The 23990-nt window shown below is 45.9% G+C and overlaps 1 protein-coding gene and 1 pseudogene across 3 annotated transcripts in view; one reads left to right on the top strand and one right to left on the bottom strand.

Annotated features, from left to right (window-relative positions):
- Lhfpl2 (LHFPL tetraspan subfamily member 2) overlaps nt 1-23990 on the top strand; it is a 142355-nt gene that overhangs the window by 68518 nt on the left and 49847 nt on the right. The window lies entirely within an intron of this gene.
- LOC143440287 (ribosome biogenesis protein NSA2 homolog) lies at nt 14679-15697 on the bottom strand (annotated as a pseudogene).

Raw genomic sequence — 23990 nt, forward strand, 5'->3', positions numbered from 1 at the left:
GAACAACCAGTGCTTTTAACTGCTAAGCCATCTCTCCAGTGGGCTCCCCGCTCTCCAACCCTCCACCCCACCCCCATCCCAAACACACTTTAGTTAACTTTGAGATAACCACTTTTTTATTTTTGTTGGTTTTTTTTTCTTTTCTTTTAAGAACCTCTGGCTATGAGAGCCTCATAGGGACTCTTTGTCAATAAAATGTAGCTCTTCTCGATAAGCTATAACTTTTAAGAGGAAGGCTTGAGCCTTTTAGGATGCCCCCAGTGACTGGGTGATGATGACTTTCTGTTGGATGGAGAGGCGGTGACTTCAGTACAGTAGGGCACCCAGCATTAGTGCCTGGTGTGTACTGTGCACTCGGTGAATGCTGGGAAGTGGAGGGGTGAGTGTGGGCTTAATGTAAGTTCTAGATCATATGAGAGTTTTATTTTGTTTTGAGATGCTGGGGAATCAGATCCAGGGCTTCATGCATGTGAAGCAGGTACTGAAGAAGCTGTGTCCCCAGCCCTAGTTTTAGAGACTGATCCACTTAAAACTGGAGACGCCATAAAGGTGTTCTCAAGCAGAGAAGGGAGTTGAGTACTTGCTGTCTAGCTAAAAGCCATGATGTCTTCGTGTCGATGAAGTGTTAATGGGAGTATCAGTTGTTGGAGTCAAATCCAGAAGGCAAGATAACAGGCAGGAAGATGCTCATGGCTAGAAAGGAGAGGGCTAAGAGGGCAAGCGGGGTGGGCAGGGCCTCAGCTAACTGATGAGCACAGGCTAAAGAGGCAAGAGTCGTGGGTTAGCTGGAGATCGGAGCAGAGAAGGAGTGTAGTATTCAGAGGGTTGGATTGCCTTAATACTTCAAGAGCAGTGACAGTCTGTGTACTAGACGCTGTCTGTGGAGCTCTGGCCTGGCCAGAGTGGCCAAAGAGTTGTGTTTTCTGAAGGTGAGGAGGAGTCGGATCTTCTGTGGCCGCTGCTGCTCTGGAGCTGCAGGACACTATGAGTGTGGCACGAGCAGAGAGGGGGAGTCAGATCTGGGAGAGCTGTCGGGTTTCTTCAATGGCTAAAGGTGCTGTACCTGTGGGATACTTTAAGGAGACTAGGAGCCAAAGTCAGGGCCACCGAGTGGGAAGTGACCACAGTAGACTTGAGTGGCTTTGTGAGAGAACTTTCTGACAGCTCTGATATGGCAGCCACTAGAGGATCTTTGATGAAATAACTCTTGTGCCTTATTCCTTGTGGGTAGGGTCTTATATACATTTTGGGGTGAATTGGGGTCTAAAAGCAGATGCTTTCTGTTATTGGCTTGGTCTGAGATGTTAGGGATGCCTCATCTGCATGTGAAGGAGCTTTGGGTGCTACCCCTATACGACTGATAGTCAAGGTCCTCTCCATGGGGTGCGTGGTCACATGTTACAGGACAGGAACCTGGTTGGGAATAGATGAAACACCTACCATCCTCATCCTCATCCTGGTTGGGGTACCAGGGTTTCTGAACCCACTCGACCTTACCAGGTTTCCTGGCACGGTCCACTGCCCCCAGCACAGTGGACAGATGTTAAAAGAAACCTCGTGATTTGACCTCAGGTCTTGTAGGCTGCTCTGAGAGGGGGTAGAGCTGGAGGCTTAAGGGGAACCCTATGTGACAGTGAAAGGATCTCAGCTTCCTCACACTACAAGGTGCCCATCCTCTATACTCTGGGCCTCCACCTGACTGATGAAGCCTTGTTCTTAGGGTATTTTACCTTCCACCTGATGGGATAATTCACAGGGATGCTGTGAGTGTTCACAAAAGATAACAAAGCATGGTTTCATTGTGGTTAAATATTGAATTTGTGTGTGTGTGTGTGTAAATATAATATATATATATATATATATATATATATATATATATATATCACTCTCTGATAGATACTTTTGCTGTCACTCATCTACATGAAGGACCATCCCTCATTGTTCATTGCTGGAAACCTGTCCCTCCTTCCATCTATTCCTTTCCCCCTCCCCTCCCTCTCCCCCTCCCCCCCTTCCCTCTCCCTCTCCCTCTCTCCCATCCCCTCCCCACTCTCTCTTTTGAACACAGGGTTTTATGTAGCCCTGCCTGGCCTAGAAATACCTATGTAGACCAGGCTGGCCTCAAACTCAAAGAGACCAACCTGCCTCAGCCTCCCAAAGTGCTAGAATTAAAATCACGTGCCACCATATCCAACCCTAGAAAGTATTTTACTTTGATGGACTTTTTCAGTTGCTCTGTGAAGGAAAACTGTGTTAGTTACTTTCTGTCACTATAACCAAAATAATGACAGGACCAACGGGAACAAAGGCTCCTGATTTCAGAGATTTCAGTCCAGTGTGGTAGGGAAGACTCTGGGACAGTGTTCATGTCCCAGAAGTGTGAGGCAGAAGCTGGTCCACAACATGGAAAACAAGACAGAGAGCAGGCTGGAACTGGGGCAGGCATGTCCTTCAGAGGACCACCTTTACTGAGCTGCTTTCACTGGGCCCCACCTCCTAATGACTCCAGCCTTCCAGGTGGTGCTGTCCCTGAGGACCAGGCACTCCATGAGCCTGTTAGGGGCGCTTCAGATCCAAACCGTAGTAGAAGGAAATAACCAGACTGCGCTGAATGAACATGCATGGGGACAGGATAGAAGCATCCCCGTAGTGACTGTAAAATGTATGAATGACTTTATATGAAACGAGTTAGCTTTGCCAGATTCTTATTTTGTGGCCACAGACTAGAAAGATACAGTGTAGGATGAAGTATTGGTATGCACTTCCATTTCATTTTCTTTAAAGAAATCATGTTTTTATACCAAACCATAGTAATCCCCATTCACCGCTACGGAGGGCAATAGCATGTGTCACAAATTCCAAGATCCCACCCCATAGATCCCCTTTCTTCTCTTTGAGAATTTGTCGTGATTTCCTAAGTGAAACTGACTTCTTCTGAATTAAGTATTGATCTCACCTGCATCTCCATTTGAGCCAGTTCCATCACCATGGTAACATTTTTATAATCTTTCACTCCCTAGGGCTCCATGCTGGATAAACCACTAGTCATTCAGAGGTACTGTCTTTCCAGATGTGTCCAGCACTAGTGTTCCCCAAGCCACAGGCCGCCCACTCACCATGTGTCAAAGGCAAGGGCGTCAGACACTCTAGGAAAAAGTTCTTCTGGCCAATTGGCACTCTTGAGTGCATTGTTAGTTTTATCTGATTTTGATGCAAGTTGTTGTTACACTGCCAAAGGGTGCCCAGCATCCAGCTCTTGCAGTCCAATATTAACCCCTGCTCAGGTTGTCTCAGCTCTCCATGTTAGGAATCCAGTGTGGTTCCTCTGAAAGAGCTGGTCCCCTTGCTGCTTGTAGAACTCGGGGATACGGTCTGTACTTACTCTGTGTTGCTGGCCCACTAGGGTGAAGTCCAGTCCATTTCCTCCTAATATTTATGGAACGCCAGTGGAATCGAAAAGCTGTGGAATGGTGGTCACATGGTTTCATAGACTCTTCCTTGGTCTTCCACTTCCTCCATCAGGTGGACATTAGTAAGCCTTTGCGACGGGGGCATTACAGAGAAAGTCACATGGCAAACACCACACAGGTGCACTGTTCTCTAGCTGCTGCAATTTTCTGTGCAGTGTGGTGGCATTTTTATACCATTTCTATATCTCAAGGTAAAGATAGATTTAACTTCCCCAAGGGTCAGCCACCAGTCTCCTTGGGTGCCACCGAACACTGAGGTATATTCTTAAAACCAAGAAGCAACCTTACACTGTTATGTTGTCATGGGACCACAACTGGCAGGAGATATTTGTGTGTCCCTCCCCAGATCTCCAGATAACCTGTGTTCATGCAGAAAGCAAAAGCCGAGTTCCTAAGAATATCGTTTCTTTTTAATGTTTTATTTTGATTTTTAGTTACGTGTGCATGTGTGTGGGTGTGTGCACATGAATGATGCCCACTGTGATCCACAGAAGAGGGTGTCAGATCCCCTGCAGCTGGAATTGCATTTCAGTTGTACAGGGGACCAAACTCGTGTCTTCTAATGAGCAGAGAACTCTCCTAATTACCAAGCTACCTCTTCATTCCTGATGTCTCTTCTTCAACAGCCTCTTTGTCACCGTGTTGGTTAATTTTTTGTCAGCCTGACACATGGGGGGGCTCAATTAAGAAACTACTTTCATGAGATGGGTCTGTAGGCAAGTGGTAGGACATTTTCTTAATTGGTGATTGATGGGGGCGGGCCTAGCCCACTCTGAGTGGGAATATCCCTGGGCTAGTGATCCTGGGTTCTGTATAAAGCTGAGTAAACTATGAGCAGCACCCCTCCATGGCCTCTGCATCAGCTCCTTCCTCCAGGTTCCTGTCCTGTTTGAGTTCCTGTCTTGACTTCCCTCAGTGATGGACTACAGTGTGGAAGTGTAAGGCAAATAAAACCTGTTTCTCCCAAGTTCCTCTTGGACATGGCATTTCATCATAGCAATGATAACCCTAACTAAGGCAGCCACATAGTTGAGTCTTTGGTCTGCATAGAACTTTACAATTGTTTACTTTTTTTTATATATATATTGTTAGTGTTTCTCCCCATCACAAAAGTTCCTCATTTAAAAGAAAAACTATTAGTTTACTATTCCATCCTATAGATTTTAAATCAATTTGAACTTCATTTTGACATTTGTAATATTTCTTCCTGTACAACCATTAATTAGAAACTTTGAATATTCTTTTAAAAATAGAATTGTTCAGTTATAAAGATGGTTCCAGGAAAGCTAAGCCTTGGTAGTATGAAACAGGGTTTTTTTTTTTTTTCATGATACACTAATCAATAAGACATTGGATAGAAGGAGAGATTTTTTATTTTTAACAAAGTCGATGTTTTGTTTGTTTTTCATAAACTGAATAACTTGTATTTTCTCTTTTGTAAATGGTTTGTGTTTTTTCACCCATGTGCAGTTGTCATCATTTGTGATAGTAACAACCCTGACACGACTTTATCACATTTTCCTAGAATGTATAGTTTGGCCTGTTTTGCCTGCTCAGTAATTGTTAATTGTGTATAAAATTGTCCTATATTTGGAGAACTCTGGTGTGGACAGGATAAAGAGACCAGAGTAGAAGTTCTTGGTTGTAGCTGCTGGCATTTGGATGGTCAGCCCTACCCAGGAAGCACCCCTGTCCTGTCCTGTCCCATCTCACAGACCCACAGACCTATGAGGCCCCATTCCCCCATCATCTGCCCTCTATTTTTGACATCTTCTGTTTTCATGGCAGATGGGATGTAACTGAATAAATATTACATGTTAACTCTCTATACGGAGGTGTTCATAGACTCGCTAAGCACTGCCCTGCTTTCCTCTGGATGTCCTTCTTCAGTCTGCTTAGGTAATTCCCTTACTCCTTAATCACTGTTTCCAGGTAGTTGTGTCCCCTTCTCTCTGTGGTCACTTCCACTCCCTGATGTAGCCACCCTGTTGCTTGAGCTGCCACCTACAGTCTGGCTCTCCCCGGCACCAAATCTCTCTTCCAGACTCCAGACCTAGAAAGCCAACTGTGTGTCTGTTCTGTCCTTCCCCTTCTAATACAACACACCCTCCAATATACCTTCTCCTCTCCAACTGTAATCCCATTCCTCCTGCCTGCTTCACTTCTGGAATGAATGAATGAAAGTATGTTTTCCTAATTAAATGCATTTTAACAAAACAGGTAAATCAGATGTCATCAAAACACATTATAAAGTTGGAATTTTGCAAGGTATGCTATTCCAGTGGAATCTAGGAATTTGTTGTGTATATGTATGTTGTTTGTGTGTGTGTGTGCATGTGGAAGACAGTTTGATGTTGGGTATCTTCCCCGATGTTTTTCTACTTTTTTTTTTTTTTTTTTTTTTTTTTTTTTTTTTTTTTGAGACAGGGTTTCTCACTGAGCTTGCTGATTTGGGTAGACTGAATGGCTGGTACTCTTCAAGGGCTCTCCCTCTATGTTTCCTCATTGCTAGGCTTATAAGCACACTCAGACACAGCCAGCTTTTTATGTGAACACTAGAGATCAGATCAGATCAGACTCAGGTCTTCATGTTTGAGTGGCCAGTACATTATAGACTGAGTCACCCTGCCCTGGGCCCTATTTACAAAATCTTTATATAAAACAAATCCTTAACTACTAATTCACCATTTATAGAAACTTGAATTTTTTTTTTAAAGCAACTTGCTTAGTTTAAAACAGAACACACCCCGGATTATATCTGGTGCACATTAGTGAGGAAAGAACCCCTCACAGCATTTTCTGGTTAGGGCTTTTGCCTTGAGGCCTTAACATTTTTTCTTTGGGTCTTAATTATTTCCATATTCCAGTATGTATTGTTTTTGTCATACTGAAATTATCCCTTATTAGCTATTTTTTTTTTCAATTTACCTCCCAGGGATCTCAGGCAAGAAATAAAAATATTTTCATAAGATTCTTTGAGGGAATAAAATTAATAGTTTTGAGAATGAAAATATGGCAACTTGACTCCTAAGGATTGGAAGACTTTATTAAGATAGCAAAATATTCTTCCCCAGGGTGAAAGTTTTTGTATTTTTTTAGAGGGCTTAATAGAAATATGGTGCTGGAAAGAATAAGAGGAAATTTAATACCATGAATTTGGAAACATCCCCTGAAATCTAGTCTGTTTTAGAACACACATAATAAGTTCATTTGAAGAGATTTGAGACATCTCTGCTTTCTTCCCAAGGCTGTCAGGATCATTGTAACAGTGACACAAAAAGATCCCTCCATGGGGACATGGCATAGCTGCCTTCTTGGGTTCCTTAATTCAAAGTCTACTCGTCCTGAAGTGGGGAAGGATGCTGCAGGGAGACTCAGATGACGTTCCCAAATGATTGTGCCTCAGTAGCACGAGGGACCCAGCGGAGACTAACATACAGAGCCTCTGGAGGGACAAGTCACATTGGGGGTTGGGTGTATCCTCAGCAGTAATCAGCCTTCAGAGATATAATGAGGCCCACACGGAAATTACAACATTTTCCCACGTACTCAGATCAGGAAGAAAACAAAAATCTGTCGGAAATGTGTGGCCAGCCAAGTCTGAACACAGACTTGATTACCTGGGGGATTTCCTAGAGAAGCAGAGAAGGTAGAGTCCGGTGCTGTGTTGGTATTCATCTCTACATAAAGTTCTATGTTTTTTAAAAAAAATTATGTGTATGTATATTACCTTGCACACATTTATAAATACCACATGTGTGAAGGAACCGGAAGAAGCTGTTAGGTCCTGTGAGACTGGAATTACAAGCTGATGTGAACCACCTGATATAGGTGCTAGGCATTGAACTGGAATTCTTTGTAAGAGTCTGGTATTGTGCACTTTTAATGGCTGAGACATCTCTCCAGCCCCATATTCAGCTATGTTTAGTTATAGGATTAACTGCTGATTTTTTAACTCCTCTATAGTAGCTGTCTCTCACTTACCCCCGGTGTTGCTGCCATTGGCCATGCTTGTGGGGCATGCCTGCTCCTAGAACCTCATACTCGGTGGATTGAGAAAGACACGAGAATCATACACTGACATCCAGGGGTCCCTCAGACTTCACTACCCAGCTCAGCCCCTTTCCACAAGCGTCACACCCTTTCATGTCTGACAGAATAGCTAACTACCTTAGCGTCAGAAACTCAGTGTGTGGTGTCCAGGCTGTGGGACCATTGCTCAGAATGATGAGCAGGAGTTGGACCTCCTGATGCCATTTCAGATCCTCTGAGGATGGTAGGTCAAGTCCCATCACACCAACACTTGGGCTGACAGAACTCCTGCTACATAGATGCAACCACCCATAAGGACTGGGGATCTAGCCCAGTGGTAGAGGGCTTGCTTAGCATACACTAGTCCCCAGGCACTGTCCGAGAACCACAACAAACAAAACACTGCGCGCAAGATTTTGCCTCCATCTCACGTCTTTTGTGAGAGCCAGTCTCACAAAGGCTCTCAAGAGGCTGTTGTGGAACATAGAGATACCTTGTTAACTTCCTAGCCCTGGCCAGTGTGCTCAGGGCTTCCCCTCCCAGGAGTCCCTGCTTCCTCTTGTTTGTAGAGTGTCCCTCCCCCAATCCCTGGAATTCCCCATTCCTCTCTAGATTCACTTTTATTCCAGATTTTGAAATTGCAATTCGGGATATGTTTCCGTGATGATTTCACAACATTTAAAAAAAAAAAACTTTAATATTTTACACCAAGAATAAGTAAATATGAAAATGCCTTGAGCAGTTGAGTAATGCGACCGCTGACTCCTGCGTCTTTCAGTGAATCACTGTCAGTTACTGAATGAATGAGAAGAGTTCATTGTAATAAATTGCTCCAGCAGCCAGATGAGACAAGGTCCCTCCTCTGTACTGTTCTCAGTCACTCTCTCCAATGTAAGAGTGAGCGCCAAAGTAAACAGGAGACTTCCTCAGCCTTGGGCTTGGCACCCAATAATTCAGTGTGCTTTTTTGGCTGTGTACAGACAGCCTTCTCCATGCACCAGGACGTGGCCCTTGAAATTGAGGTAGCTGCCCTTCAGTGTTCTGGTCTTGAGTGCTCTTGTAATAACAATCCAGATCTCGATTTGCTGTAGTGCTCTACCATGGTCTCATGACCAGCCTAGTAATCATTTCTTCCAACAGCATAGTGGTTATTGAAAAGAACCAATCGAGAAACCTAGTTTTGAGGATGGGCAAGAATTTTCTTTTCAACTGGGAGGCAAAATATATGGAAGATACAGGCTGGCAGAAACAGCCTGGTAAGAAATCCAGTGGTCCCTAGTGGCTGGCTAGTCCCTTTGTCATTGGGTTCCTGTTCTGCTGTTGGTTATACATTGTCACTGGATTTTTAAACTTAGAAATTTAACCACAGTGAATTTTAATATTCATTGTCTAAGAATCAATACTTCTATACGTATTCAGACATGTTATACCTAAAAGAAAAGGCCTTGAATCTTTGTGGATTCAAATTTAGGAACGTTTTTCTTCATGTCTGAGTACCCGAGAGAGCTATGTGGTGTTCTGGGTGGAGAATTCCAGTTGAAGATTTGCCAGATTCTGGGTCTCCTCCTTGAGTTAGGAGTACTTTAGACACATAAGTGATTTTGAAGATGTTTCATAAGAGAGCAAGACCAGGTCAGCTAAACTAGAACTGCTCTAAAAGTCTAGAATTCCTGACCAAGCTTTTCAAAATGGTGTTCCGGGAAAATATTCTCCCTGCTTCTATAAGAATATCTGTTAATGACTGAACAGAGTGACAGGATTTATTTTTTATTGCAGGACTGTGCAGCGAGTTCAGCATGTGTGTGGTGTCTCTTTAAGGGTCATATCTAGGACTCAGTTTTTGTCCGGAGATCCCTTTGATCTCAGAGGGACATTGGCTACATCTTGTAACTCATATCATTTGGACACAGTTGGGAAACACTGCCATGGGTTGATTTAAAATGACCACAGAGTCTTTTCAAGCTCTTCTTGTCTCAGAGGGGACATTCCTATGTCCCCAGCGCTTGAGTCTGGGTCTGCCTTGTGACTTTACGGATAGGATGTGACATGTGTTATATGAATTTCAGAGTCTCAATCTTAATGGCATTGGTGACCTATACTTCTGCCCTCTTGAAATGTAGCTGAAACCTCCATTTAAAAAGAAGCTAGCCTAGCCTCGGTATGAGTAGTATCGACGAACAGAACACCAATGGATATAGGATCATGGCTTCCATGGGCAGACTAGCACAGTGGGTCTGCCTGATGGTGGAGGCCAAGCAAGTCCAGATATGACAAGCAGCAGCCCAGAGAATCATGATAAATCATTGCTGTCTATAGCCACTAAGGCTGGTGGGTACCTTGGTATACAACAGTAGTTAATGGCTACCCTAGCATAAGCAATAACACCCACCAAGAGCTCTGAAACCAGACAGAAAGAAAAAAAGTATGATTCAAAAATCTTATGTGATACTTTCTAGACTTCTCTGGTTTTAAACTAAACTTCTAGACAGGGGTTTTCCAGAAATCTAAGTCTAGTGTATAGTTATCAAGAACATAATATGTTTGGCATGTGCAAAAAAAAAATAATAATAATAGTGCTTAAACCCAGAATCAGTGACCCAGGGATGCTGAGCTCATACTGCCTGGGAAAGGTGGGAGGGGATTTTCCAAGGACTGACAGCTACCTGTGAGGGTGACTAGTCTCATTTACAGCTTATTTCTACAGCTTGATAATTAGATTTGAGCGGACATCCGACCCGCTGAAATCCACCCATCCGCTGTCCAACTGTAGGATATGAGGCTTTCCCAGTGTTCCCATCAAGAGCAGGCTTCATTGTTCCTGATTCCTAAGGCGCAAAGCTGATTAGCGGATGTCTCCAGGCAGGCTGTTTCCAGTAGGCACCCATGAGATAGAGGGATAAGAGAGGGCATGGATGGGTAGGTAGGCCTGGCTAACGACAGTCTGGGCCAGCAGCACTAGGTCCTCGGACAGGACCTCTCCTGGTTTTCTTGGTCCCTGGGACCAGGTAGAGCTGGCTAACATGGAAGTCAGACTATAGCTGAGTCTCCTCAGCCAGAGGTCTGTACAGTTATATCCAAGCCCTGAAGCAGTCAGGCCAGAGGATCCTGGAAGTTGTCCTCAGACCAAGCTTGTCTGGAGTGAGTTGGGAAGAAGCAAGAAAGATCCAGGAATCACGGGAATTGGAACTGGAAAAGACCCACTTGGTCTTGAATCTCAGTCTTCTGTCATGGCCAGACCATTCCTCCTGGGATCCCCCTGTAGTGCTTTGTAAAATTTGCTTCCAAATGACTCAGGCTGGGAGTCTTCCAGCTGTCCCTGGGGAGGAAGAGCAGCCTTTTCTGAGAAGGAAATCTTTTCCTCAGGATTGGTTGGAATATTTTGTCTGTTGGCTCCAGCCCCATCACTCCTGGCTGGTCTCCCTCAGACCACCCTGAACAAGCCTCTACCTCTTCGATTCCCACACTTAAACCCCTGTCATGCTTCCGCTGAGCCGCAATTAAGGGAGGAGGGGGGGGGGAGGCTGCTTCCTGGCCTAGTGTTTTCTGGAGTAATGACTTTCCCCAGCTGCTGCATCTTTCTGTCCCCTGGTCTGAACTGCTGTCTAATCGTCAGTCTCCATTATTATATGTGTGGAGGCTGAACTATGTAGACATGTCACCAGCATCGTAAGGAGTGACTAAGTCCACCAGGAAATGCATTTTTATTAAATATTATTTGGTTTTTTTTTTTGTGAGTTTTTGAGAGATTGGGTTGACCCTGGTTCATATGCCATTACTTACAGTCAACAAGGGGTGACCAATGGAATCTGGCTCCTCAAAAAGCTAATAGTCATGACATTTTACACCATACACACAGGTGGCATAGCCATTAACCACTGATCCTACAGGACTTGGTGGGCCTTGAATTGACTCTATGTGTAGACAATGAAAAGACTGGTGTAGCCAGGCAGTGGTGGCGCACGCCTTTAACCCCAGAACTTGGGAGGCAGAGGCAGGAGGATTTCTGAGTTCGAGGCCAGCCTGGTCTACAGAGTGAGTTCCAGGACAGCCAGGGCTACACAAAGAAACCCTGTCTCAAACAAAACAAAACAAAACAAAACAAAACAAAACAAAAGAAGAAGCAGAAGCAGAAGCAGAAAAGACTGGTGTATGTATCTGCCCAGCTCAGCCATGTTGTCAATGTTTGGGAAGTAGGGCGTTGTGGTTTGTGGGTCTCTGCTTTTGTGTCACTGGTGAAGCAGGGACGCTTTCCATTACAAGCTGGGTGGAGTTTATAGGCCATGGGATTCAAGTTGGATAACAGATTTAAATCTGTGTTTTTCTGAGCCATGTTCTGCAGAATGTTCCGGGTCACAGGGGCATGTTTAAGGGGGTACATGCAAATGAGTTTGGGAAAAGAGGCCTCTTTGCAACCCCCTGCTTTTAAATTGGTACAGCTCCGCTTTCATCTTTTTACATACAGAACGGGACTTGCTCATCGGATTCTGTTTTATAAATAGTGTTCCGTGCTTAGAAGGGAAGTTAGCAAACCACAGGTTCAGAGGCCTGACTTCTAGTAAAAACAAACACACAGAGAGAGACCTCTTCAGCCTGGCAGCTAACGATTGCATTTCTGAGATCCACATAGATCAATCCACAGACATTTGGGAGCAGCAAATGCAAAGAACTAAACAAATACATGTTCCTGTGTAACAGCTCTGTCACTGGGAAACTCCCAGCCAGTGTAAACAGGACATGCAGACCGCCACCTTTGAGTGCCAGGAGAAAGGAGACGGCTGTTCTGGTCTGGTTGTGTGTGCAGGTGACCCTTGTGTTCCTGTGCAAACACCAGCAAACACCAGTGGTGAGCTTTGCGAATATCTTGTGATAGACAGTGCCCATTACTGAGAGCTTTCCGTGTCCTGGGCACCCTGCCTAGGGTGCTGTGTGTATCTTAGGAAGTGAAGGCTCTGTTACAGGTGGGAAGGTTGAATGATTTGACCAAGGTCATGCAGATAATGAGTCTGGGGATGAAGGTGGTTTTCCTTGGCTTGACTTTTCCCTTAAGTGGTCTACTATAGCATCTGTTAGGTCGCATGTTAGGAAAAACATTTCCACTAATTCTTTGATAACTTTATAGTATGTATAACCATGTGTTTTGACATCTTCACCCTCTTACCCTTTCCCTAAATCCTCTTCAATCCACCCTTTCTTCTCCACCCACTCCCAAGTTCATATCCTCTTCTTTTTAATAACTAAGTCTGATATGACTACGCATATATTCATGTGCGTGGGGCCATCCTCTGGAACAAGGTTAACCTAAGCACCACACCCTTAGGGAAAACTGACTGTCCTTCTCCTAAAAGCCATTAGCTGTCAATAAGTCCTCAAGTAGGTAGGGCTCATGAGCCCGCCCTGCTCCATCTTGGAGTGTTGACTGCTTTGATCTTGCTTAGGTCTTGTGAAGCCAACTGGTGCTCCAGGGTCATGAGTGCAGTGCTCCTGCAGTGCCCAGAAGACACTGTTTCACTGCAGTCCTCCCCAAGTTTTGGCTCTTAAAATTTCCCTGTCCCTTCTTTTTCTTCGATGGTCCCTGAGCCTTGCGAGGGAGGGGTGTTTTAGAAACACTGCATTTGTGGCTGAATGCTGCAAACATATGTATTCACTGGATGTTAGTTTTTTAATTACTTATAAAAAATGTTTATACAATATGTTTTTATCATGTTCTTTGTCCTCCCCAAACTCCTCCCAGGTCCTCCCACCACTCCTTACCCAACTTCACATCTTTCTCTCTCAAAAAGTAAAAAGGCAAACACAACAAGAAAACAAAGGAATATAGAAAACACAAAATGATGACAAACAACCACAAACCGTGGAGTCTCTTGTGTTAGCCGACTACTCCTGAGCGTGAGGCCTACCTAAGAGTGAAGTTAGCATATATAGTGTTACTTCATTGGAGAGAACTAATTTTTTTTCCTCTCCCAGCAGGTATCAATTACATAGAGCTTCTTGGCCAGGGCTGGGCCTTTGTGCCCACTTCTCCTTCCCTGTGTTGGATTTTGTCTGGCTTGCACTTGTGAGCTGTTGTGCATGCACTCATGAGTTTCTGAGTTTATATGTGTAGCAGCCCTGCTGTGCTTGGAAGACACTGTTTCTGTAGAGTTACTCACCACCTTTGGCCCTTAGAGTATTTCTGGTTCTTCTGCATAGACCCTGAGCCTTGAGGAGAGAGTTTGATAAAAGATATCCCATGTAGGACTGAGTGTTCCAAAGTCTCTCATGTCTAGCTCTGGATCTCCGTTAATTACCATCTATTGCAGGAAGCTCCTGTGGTAAAGGCTGAGTTATACACTAAGTGATACATTTGACCCCATCAGCAGAGGGAAGGACTTCGGACTGGTAGCATCTTCAGTAAGATAAACAATTAATAAACGGGATTCTATAAAGTTGAAAAGATACCATTATTTATCCAAAGCAGCCCATAGCAAAGCTTTACCAAGTATACATTTGACGGAGGGTTACTAGCTAGAACAGTAGTTCTCAACCTGTGGGTCATGACCCCTTAGGGGGAGTCACACATCAGATATCCTTCATATAGTGTCTATATTGGAATTGACAGTAGCAAAAACCATAGTTATGAAGTAGCCATGAGATGATCTTATAGTTAGAGGTCATCACAGCATGAACTGTATTGAAGGGTCGCAGCCCTGGAGGTTGAGAACCACTGAGCTGGAATAGGTTAAAAACCTGAACATGAAGAAAAACAACTCAGTGAGAGAGTCCTCCAAAGGTGAGCCACAAATGGCTGAGAAACACTTTATGAAAATGTTCAACAACCTTAGTCATCAGGGAAGTGCAATTTAAAGCACATTGCTGGAGAGGATACAGGAAAGAGGACACCCATGCATTGCTGGAGGCATGGGGAGTCCTTCAGAAGCCTAAAGATTCTGCTATACCGTAACTCCTGGACATATACCTAGAAGGACTACATATTTTTTTTTTTTTTTTTTTTTTCTAAAATAGAGCAGTGTTTTATTTTCCTTTACACCTTAATAAATACTTCTTGATGACTGCACATGGGGTAAGGCTGCATGGTCGTCCAGAAAGGTCACAGTGATGGCATTTTCCTGACAGCATGTAGTCTTCCGTAGTGAGTGGAATGACTTGGATGATGTCACCGTCAAACCAGCCAGACTGCATTTATGCACCCATCGTTTTCAGGATTGTTGGTAACTTGGGCATACTTTCCCCAAATAACCTTGCCTCCTTGTGTCACAAGGCCCAACTCGTTCACACTCGCTTCAGTAACTGCACCTTTGGTGATCACACCCAGGGTTGTATATAGTGGGGATGATGGATTCTTTTTCACACCGAGTATAGGCAGGCAAAAAAGTCGCGTTCAGCTCAGGGTGTGTGACGTGGGCTTGTTTGAAACTTAGACCCATTGGCCTAGTGAAGCTCTCATATTTAGGTGGTTTTCTTGTAAAACCATCACCAACAAAGCAGACTTTAGTGACCATTCTCTTCTATGCCTTCTTTTGTCTTTTTTCCTGTTTGAATAACTTTCAATACTTCTGTGTCTCCTCGGGCATGAACTTTGGGTAGAGGGACCTCCCATTTTCCCCCCTTTTCTTTTCTGCTTAATCATGTTGGAATGTACTTTTGCTCTCGACTGCCCCTCTCTGTCCAGCAGATAGGCAGGCACTGCTCCCTGTAGAGTCTTCTCGTCATCCTTCTGCTTGGTGTTTCTCTTTTCATGCATCTTTTGGTTTTTCGAGACAGGGTTTCTCTATGTAGCCCTGGCTGTCCTGGAACTCACTCTGTAGACCAGGCTGGCCTCGAACTCAGAAATCACCTGTCTCTGCCTCTCAAGTGCCGGGATTAAAGTCGTGTGCCACCACTGCCCTGATATTTTCATGCATCTTAATACTACAAGAAAGGAGAAAGATTCAGAGTGTGCTTAGTAATTGTTACCTAAGTATGAGAGGCAGATGGGACCACTTACGTCTTTTTCATTTGTATTTTCTCCGCATGGCGCTGTTTATGGTAGAGCTTAGCCTTCAGGCCAATCTTTTTTTTTTTTTTTTTTTTTTTTTTTTTGCCTTCTTTGAGCGTTCATGGGCCTCCCGACCTTCTTTCTTTCTCTTTTTCTCATGGTAGTTCAAAAGATATCCACATCGTTTGTGGTGCAATTCAATATATTCATTTTGTGGCATGATGACAGCCACAGAGCAGCCGTCCGCGTCCTCCCGGGTTCCAAAAACCTCTTAATTTCTGGGTATCACTGGCCCACGAGCCTGGTTCGATCAAGCCGGAAAAGGAAAGGGTGGTCCTTTTCGAAGGACTACATCTTACTGCAGAGATACCTGCTCATCCACACTGATTACTGCTCTAACCTCTTCATTCTAAGTGTGGACTCACACATACACTTTCTCGTATGATTTTGATAAGCTCCTAAGAATATCAAATCTGAAACAGGCATCCTCTTGCCATTCCCCATACATGCAAAGACTGCCCACACAAAGCTGAGAGGTCCTTCCGGGCGTAAATGGTTTTCACAGATAGAGCGAACAAAATAGAGCATTGCCGTCTTGATTAACAACCGGCGTGCAGCTCTGAGAGTGCGAGCTTCTGTCTGATATCAGAGACCTCAGCCTCCCTGGTGCCTTCGCTGGCATAGAAGTGAGGACTTCTGATGCCTCCACAGCAGATATTGTCAAGATAGATAAGCATGACCTATATATAGGTTTTAAGTTTTGAAACCTGGGTGTCCTGCCCCACCCCCCTTCTACCTCAGCTTCTCCAGTTTGTTCTCTCACACAGACCTCAGCAAACATGGATGAGCAAAGATGTGTGTGTTCTTCAGAGTCCTCTCTTGACTGACTTCAGGCCCTTCCATCCTGCAGTTCTGGTTTCTCGGTCTGTTGCCTCTGCTAGAGCAAAGCAGGTCTTCTAAGATGTGACTTCAACAGGTGTCGGGTTTGTTTTTATAGGTGTGTTTGGAAACGGTGGGGCTGTTGAGAAACAATTTGACAGAACACCCAGGTGGCTGCAGTGATTGGCCAGCACATAACAGGCCCCAGTTTTTAACAAGAAAGAAGTGTGTAGTGAAGTGAGTTTCTCCCGGGAGGGAGAAGGCCCTGGGGAAATGTGAACTGAGGTATGTGCCTGGGAAATGCTGATTAATAACCAACTCTTAAAGCCACTAGGACCTTATTTGCCAGGCAAAAATGTCATGAACGGGGCCCTGGTGGCTTGAAGGTGTCCTTGTTCCTTTCCAAGTGCCTGTGTTACTTCCTGCAAGTGATCTTTTCACTGAAAGATTTGTCGGTCTTTTCAATATGGACTTTTTACAGAGAAACCCATGCATAGGAACTCCCATTCTTGATTCTGTGGTGGACAGTGGCAGCTCCTGAGCTGGGGTGTTGGTTAAGGAGTCATTGTGAAGGGTTCTAGGCAAGAGCTGCCTAAGGACTTAAGTTGAATTCACTGAAGGGCAATCTCTCTCTCTCTCTCTCTCTCTCTCTCTCTCTCTCTCTCTCTCTCTCTCTCTCACACACACACACACATACGCGCACATGGATGTGCACACATGGATGTGTGGACACATGTGCTGCTGCTTCTTCCTCTTCCTCCTCCTCCTCTCCCTCCTCCTCTTCTTCTCTGCCCCGCCTCTTTCTCTCCCCTCCCCCTAGGCACAGCCACAAACCCAGAGGCAGCCCAGAGGCAGGAGAGCATATAAGCTTATCCCACTTCACCACGACAAGCAGCTTGTCAGTTCTTTCTCCCGGAGACTTGGAATTCCTAGCCGGGAACGTGTGACTCATTGTCCTTGAGAAACGAGAGTGAGCGGGAGCAAGCAGCGGTACCCAGAGAGGAAATGAATCCTCTCTGCACTTGGGATTGCAATGCAGATGAATTCCATATTTTTGTTAGGATTTTTTTTTTTTTTTTTAAGTGCCTGACCTAGTTTCTGGAAGGCAGGCTGAGATACAGCTACAAGCCTGTTGAGATGATCAGTTTAGTAGCTTTTTCTTTTTAGTTCTGGTATGTGCGTGCATGCAAAGCCCATGCATGTGTGTGTTTAAGAAAACAGCCCAGAACTTACTGGGGTGCCTGTCTGTCTCTGGCTTGACTCTCCTGCTAAGGTGATCAGACCAGCTAACAGGCTGCTTCAAAACTGCTGAGGTCAGCAGAGCTGTGGACTTCCGCTGTGTCTGGTGGCTCCCTCTCTTGAGGTCTCCAGCAAATGCACCAAGCTTTTTCTGCTAGCAATTGCAACACATGGGAGTGGGGGCTACATGTCCCTGTTAAGACAGTTTTATGTACTCTCCCCTGTTCACTACTGTGTAAGCCCAGGAACGGTAAGGCTGAGGCAATCCTGCTTAAAATAGACTGCTTGTGATGTTTCAAGATAAAGACTGAACACCCGCCTGCTTCTCATGCCTGGTCCTCTAGAACCAGATCTGTCTCCAGCACTCGGAACCCCTTCCATCTCAGCCTGGAATTGTAAGAGAAAAAGGTGCAGACTCCCCAGCTCCTTCCCAGGCTATCAGCCACCTTCAGTTGTAATGTGACGGTGGCAGCACATTTGACCTGGCTTTTTTGTCCTTTTCACCATGGCCACCTTTCACTGTAACCCTAACCCTGACCAGTTGTATGTACCTGAAGGTGACCCAATTCATTGAAAAATGCCTTTTCGATATTTCTGCCTGAGCCTTGCTGTTTCCTGGAACTCCTGTCCCCACAGTAGCTGCCTTGGGCATTCCAGCTTTGTGTCTGCACTCAGAAGGCTTTGCTCTTGAGGCTGAGGATTGGTTCTCTGGGCAGGGCTTGGGCAAATCTCTTTCACTGAACTCCGTCCTCAAAGAGGACACACACCCAAGGAGTTCTGTGGATACATGTTTCCCCTCTGTAAGCTTCACAGAGTTCTAGGGAGAGTCTTTAATGCGCTGTTACTGGGTGCTCAGAGGTCTCATGGGAATAGTAGGTGAGACCAGAAGGACTTGACCATTGAAGGGTGTGTGCACTGCTATGAGGTGGGGGACAAGGGGCCTGCTCTGAAGTCCCCTGGACTGTGGAAAGGAGTCGAGGTATTAGATAAAGCCCAGGTCCTCTTCTGAAGAGCAGTACTATTGATGGAAACTTCCATGGCTGTGAGCTAGATCTCAAAGGGCAGTTAGGGAATTAGACAGGGGAAATGGAGTGGGAAGAGGTGCCCGTATGAACTGAGCAAAGGATGGGCCCAGCAGGAGCTCCGCTTTGCTGGGGAACAGTAAATAGGTTCAGGTATGGTCAGGATGCAAACAGAATAGCACGGCCCAAAGGAGCCACTTAGAGATCTCTGGACATTCCAGGAGTCAGCTCACAAATGCCCTTTGCTGGTTGATAAGACAGAGGATCAGGGCATCTGTAAGTAGTCGTGGACGAGCCTGACCCAGTTCCTGAGAGCTACACTGCACATTTCCCATGCAGAACCGTGAGCCTCCCAGGGAGCTTCGGAGAGAAGCCAAGCCCCCCTACCCCGAGGTGGGGTAGCAATGAGAGGCTTGTTAGAGATTGCTGCCTTCTCTCTTAATGCTGCATCAGAGCCATCACAGTGGAGCAGAATTTATTTCAGTAGAGTCTGCAAGTAATTGGACATAAGCTTAATTACAGTAGTTGTTTAAAACAATCCAGAAGTGGCAGAGTTATTTACTTTCTGCAACTTCAGAATTCTGGGATTACATGGTGTTCCCCCCCCCCCCTTTTTTTTCCAACACAGAAATGATTTCCAAGCTTGCTTTTCTTTGTTGGGGGCAGGGGTGCTGGGACCAAATCCAGCGCCCCATGCACGGGAGGCAAGCACTGCACTGCTGAGCCGTGTTCCCAGCCAATGAGGGGTGTTTTATTTTGTTTTTAACTTAGTCATTTATGTGTGTATTTCCCATTTCTCCCTTTCCCGTGTCACTGAATCCCCTACTCTTGGACAGCTTGGTACCCATTTTAGCAACTTTATCAGGGACCAGGTCTTTCAAACCTCACTGCAAGAGTACGTTAAGGGACTCCCCCTCCTTGCCAGAGCTTTGTCACTAGAGTGGCAAGAAGCCTCAGAAAGAGTGGACAGGCCTCTGCAGAGTACACAAGGCATGGCTTCTCAAGTGGGACTTTCGTTGGACATGAGAGGCCACGGGGGCTCTGGAGAAAATCAGGAGTAAAGGGGAAACTTGGGGCTCTGCTCAGTGGGTCCTGGCCCAGGAGATGTGTTCTGGTTCTGTAATCAAGGAATACTTGGAAAATGCTACAACCCCCATCATACACACACACACACACACACACACACACACACACACACACCAGGCTTCTTCCTTGGGGTTCCCACCCCTCCCACCAAGAGACCCCACTGAGTGTTCATTTTCAAGAAAGGTCCTGGGAACAGACAAACATGGGGCTAAGGTGAAACTGGGGTGCGGGGGATGGCTGAGAGGCAAGATTGCAGACTCAGTGTGATTTATCAAGCAGTTAATTAAGGGACAGGCTTCCAGCTTCCTCTAAGTGGGAGGCTAAGAGTCTTCTGTTCCTTTGTTCTTCCTGCCAATATTGGTGTTGTTTTCCTTCACGGAGACCTCTGGGCTCTGCCCAGACGCTTGATAACTCTGTTTGCCACTGCTAGAGGTCAGCATTGTTCCTTTACCAAGGTGGCAGGAACATCACAGACAGCGGGAGTTTTCTTGTTGCCAAGGGCTAAGAATGTAGACTAAAAAGGGTGGAGTCTGCCTGGCAGGCCTGCCATGCATCATGGGAGTTAGCCCCTGAGAACCCTTTTAATAAGGTCACGGCCAACCCATAGAGGAGGAGGTTGTTTGGGGTACAGCTTAGTCACTTTTCAAATGCTGTGATTAGAGACCATGACCAAGGTAACTTACAAAAGAAATTATTTAAATGAAGGCATGCTTACAGTTTCAGAGGGTGAGCCTGTGACCATTATGGCAGGAGCACGCGACAAGCAGGCAGGCAGGCATGGCGCTGGAGCAGTAGCTGACAGCTTACATACTGGGACAACCATTAAGGTGAGGTTCGGGACATAAGCCAGTTTGCTAACTAGGGATAGTTTTGAAATCTCAAAGTGACAGTAGTGAGTGAATGCTTAAAGAGATGCCACAGATAAAAACTCTCCCAGAGACCTCCCAGCTCAGAGGTGCCGGACACGACATGGTTCTGAACAGCTCCTGCTGCTGACCACCAGGCCCTCCGCAGTTTGAAAAGAATAGCTGGGGCCAGAGCTGTCACTTGTTGAAATCAGTGACTGATATTTTGGAACTGAGAGGAGGAACTTGCTCGGAAACTGTCGCGTTTCTTCCGTCTGTTTTGCAGTGTCGGCAGATAAAATTCTGCAGCCTCAGGATCACCAGTTAGATCCTTTGTAAGGAAACAAATAAGACAGTGACCCAGTTCAGTCCTTCTTCATTTATACTGCTGTGCAGGACCAAACAGTACCAGAGCTGACTGGAAGCTTCCCATGCCATAGCTTAGTTAAACATGCCTCTTAGCACACAGACAGTGGAACATGCTTGTCCCACTGCTCAGCATTTGCTGGGGTGTCTGTTTTTCCTTAAAGAAGGAAAGAAAGTGTGTGTGTGTGTGGGGGGGTGTTCATCTGTATGTTTTGAAGACCACCTGTCCTACTTTCAGCCACTCCGTTTTTCTGGAGAGTCACACAGTCTGTGTGACATACTAGGAGACCATTCACTGCTGGGCTGTGTGGTCCCGACCAAGTGCCCTGTGAGATCAGAGAAAGGAGAGGTTTGTGTGGGCCGACACAGAATGAAAAGTACTTACAAACTTTGAAGAGAGACGGACGAAAACTAAATAACGGTGACGTGTTTGGCAGGTTCTTACAGAAGCTGGGTGGGGTGAGGAACACCAAGCACGGATTTAACAGCTGTGTGGTTTTACGACTTACTCCAGCCTCCATCTCAGGTGCTGATGCGGGCAACCTGGCCAGAACCCACCACAGGCTAAAGTACCTTATTATCTGACCCAGGCGTTGGACATATGGCAGGTCTTTTCCAGAGGGGTGGGGGGTGGGGGTGGTCAGAGGAGATTTTTAGAAAGTGGGTCAGATAATATATTCTGAGTGCCAACTGTATTAATGAGTATGCATGAGAACATTACTGAGTAAGTTCACGGAGGCATTCTGCATACTCACCATGGTGCCACGCCTTAACGTCTATTTCCTACAATATCTCAGTGAAGGACTAGGTTAACTGCTTCAGGGTTATCTCGCCTTTTTGGTTGTTGTTACTACAGAAATGTGTCCTGGTGGTGAAGCTCAGTGGTCAGGTACTTAACCTGGCACACTTTAAGGCTCTGGATTCAATCCCCAGCATTGAAAAAAAAAAAAAAGATAAATCAGATGAACAAATAAACAAAGCTGCTAGTCTGCATAACAGATAAAGAGAAATATTTCCAAAGCTCTGAAGACTGGCAAGTTCATGCTTGGTGGTATCATGGATACCTGCCTGTGGCTGCCCCTTGCTTCTAAGATGGCACCTTGCTGTTGTATCCTTGCTTGGTAGAAGGTGGAGGTAAAGAGATCTCCTTTCCACCTGGAGCCCCTACTTTTTATCTTTTTTTTTTTTTTCATTAATTTATTTGCCTTTCATCCTAATCACAGCCCCTTTCCCCCTCCCCGAGAGCCCTTCCCCTCCCCCTCCTCCCCTTCTCCTCTGAGAAGGGGGAGGCCCACTCCTGGGTCTCACCCCACCCTGGCACCTCAAGTCACTGCAGGACCACATGAATCCTCTCCCACCGAGGCCAGACAAGTCAGCTCAGTTAGGGGAGTGGGAGCCACAGGCCGGCCACAGATTCAGAGACAGCTCCCGCTCCAGTTGTTGGGGGACCCTCATGAACACCAAGCTGCACATCTGCTACATATTCGTGGAAGGCCTAGGTCCAGCCCATGCTTGCTCTTTGGTTGGTGGATCAGTCTCTGGGAGCACCCAAGGGTCCAGGTTAGTTGAGTCTGTTGGTGTTCCTGTGGTGTCCCTATCCCCTCCAGGGTCTACCTGGAGCCCTTTTACAAGAGGACTAATCCACAGCTGAAGGCAGAGCCTTGTGTGGTCACCCCCACCCCCAGCCCCCAGTTCCATTTTTTTCTCTATTTGTGGAACACTCCACAGACCTGCCCATCATCCCTCTGTAGGGACCATGCTAATTTTCTCTATATTGTTAACTTAGTACATGTGCTACCAAGGCAAGTACCAGCCCTGCTTCTGGCTTCTGTTGTTGCCTCAGGGATTGTTGGGCCATGAATTAGGAGGGGATGTCATTATTCAAACCATGGCGAGGGTCTAACCACCACATTCACTGGGCGGCAGGGCTACAAACCTGAAGCAGGTTGGGTGGCTCCTGCTCTGAAGGATTATGCTTGCTGGGGTGTGCTTGGGAAGACCCTAAGTCTCAGGTTGGGGCTATATGGAGGATGGATGGCTTCTCCACAGGCCGTCCTCTTCCCAAATGTGTCCCCTCAAGCAGGGGTGACATCTGCCAGGGCAGGTGTGACTACTGAGAGAGGAGGGGATGACGGTGTGGACATCAGGTGCTGGTGACGGTGAGCAGTTATAGTCTCCTGTGAGGCAGCCATACACGGTTAGGCAAACCAAGGAGCAGGTCCTATAAGGCAGACAAGACTGGTGGCAACTGGGATAAACTGGAGAGCCTGTGCCCTGTCCACAGTGGGTAACCACTACTTAGCTCCCCAGTGTCATGTGCAAATGTGGGTTTGGTATTGTAAGTGGGGGGCTGTTTTTCAGCCTGAAATCTGAATTTTCATATTGCCTTCAGGTTTTGAGTGTTTACTACTGATTTAAGCTGTTTTAGTGGGGCGGTGGTGTAGGGGCCTCCAACTCGGAACTTCTGGAGAAGTTGGGAGTAGAAACCCGGATGTAAAGGTCATGTAGCTCCAGACAGTAGCCCAGAATAGTAGGCACAATATAAAGTTGGATAGCTGCAAGCAGTAGCCCAGGATAGCAGGTGCATGTTGCTTTCTGGAGCCACATCCTTGACACCAGCCCACTTGTGTGTGTGTGTGTGTGTGTGTGTGTGTGTGTGTGTGTGTCTGTGTGTGTCTGTGTGTGTGTGTCTGTGTGTGTATGTCTGTGTGTGTGTCTGTATGTGTGTGTGTCTGTGTGTGTGTGTCTGTGTGTGTGTGTGTGTGTGTGTGTCTGTGAGACTGTGTATACCGTGGACTTGCATTCGTATGCATGCAGAGGGCAAAAGATAAAAACCCAGTTATTCATACTTAGGTGTCAACCACATTGAGTTCTTTGAGGTAGGTTCTCATTGGCTAGGTGTTCACAGGTTAGCCAGCAAGCCTCAGGGGGTGTTCTAGGGATCAAGCCTGGTCCTTATGCTTACACAATAAGTACTTTATAGACTGCTTATGTCTCCAGTCCATCAGCCCACATCTTGGTGTGCAGATGAACTGCCTCAGAAGCTTGAACATGTGGACCCTGAGTCGGGAGTTTG

The sequence above is a fragment of the Arvicanthis niloticus genome, chromosome 29 (assembly GCF_011762505.2).
Source record: "Arvicanthis niloticus isolate mArvNil1 chromosome 29, mArvNil1.pat.X, whole genome shotgun sequence".
Lineage (NCBI taxonomy): Eukaryota > Metazoa > Chordata > Mammalia > Rodentia > Muridae > Arvicanthis > Arvicanthis niloticus.